Raw genomic sequence first — 924 nt, forward strand, 5'->3', positions numbered from 1 at the left:
CTGTAGATTCATAATGTCAGAAATCCTTAGGTCGCTGGTTAAACTCCGGCTCGAAGGAGGTGCTTTATGTTTGTGTCCGACTGACAAAACAAGAAGCCGAGATGGGTTTCATTGCTTGATATGTTCAGACAAGCTTAGCTTGTCCACATCCAGCGCTAGAAGGTAAAACACACAGAAGATATGTTATGCCAATTCTGTGTAGTTCGTCTGCAATTATTTAGAAGCCGAGATGGGTTTCTTTGCTTGAAATGTTCAGACAAGCTTAGCTTGTCCACATCCAGTGCTAGCAGGTGAAACGCAGAGACAGAAACATGTTCTGCTAATTCTGTGTAGTTCTTCTGATATTTTTTAGAAGCTAAGATGGGTTTCTTTGCTTGATATGTTCAGACAAGCTGAGCTTGTCCACATCCAGCGCTAGCAGGTGAAACACAGAGACATGTTCTTCTAATTCTGTGTAGTTCTTCTGCAATTATTTCAAGCAGGTAAGTCTGACTATAGTCAACAATGAACCAGTTTTAAACAAGCATTTCCACAGTGTAATAAAGGTTTCTGTTATGTCCACGTCCTTGTTATTGGGTGTTCTCAAAAGTGATGCGTTCCCTTCGATAGCTCAGTTGGTAGAGCGGAGGACTGTAGATTCATAATGTCAGAAATCCTTAGGTCGCTGGTTCAACTCCGGCTCGAAGGAGGTGCTTTATGTTTGTGTCCGACTGACAAAACAAGAAGCCGAGATGGGTTTCATTGCTTGATATGTTCAGACAAGCTTAACTTGTCCACATCCAGCGCTAGAAGGTAAAACACACAGACAAAGATATGTTATGCCAATTCTGTGTAGTTCTTCTGCAATTATTTAGAAGCCGAGATGGGTTTCTTTGCTTGATATGTTCAGACAAGCTTAGCTTGTCCACATCCAGCGCTAGAAGG

General features: G+C 42.0%; 1 non-coding gene across 1 annotated transcript; it reads left to right on the plus strand.

Moving 5' to 3' along the window:
* The first annotated feature begins 599 nt into the window (after positions 1-599).
* On the plus strand, positions 600-688 carry trnay-gua. The gene is given in 2 exon segments: positions 600-636; positions 653-688. It is a non-coding gene; the product is annotated as a tRNA-Tyr (tRNA).
* Positions 689-924: the final 236 nt, after the last annotated feature.

The sequence above is a fragment of the Micropterus dolomieu genome, unplaced genomic scaffold (genome assembly GCF_021292245.1).
Source record: "Micropterus dolomieu isolate WLL.071019.BEF.003 ecotype Adirondacks unplaced genomic scaffold, ASM2129224v1 contig_2131, whole genome shotgun sequence".
NCBI lineage: Eukaryota > Metazoa > Chordata > Actinopteri > Centrarchiformes > Centrarchidae > Micropterus > Micropterus dolomieu.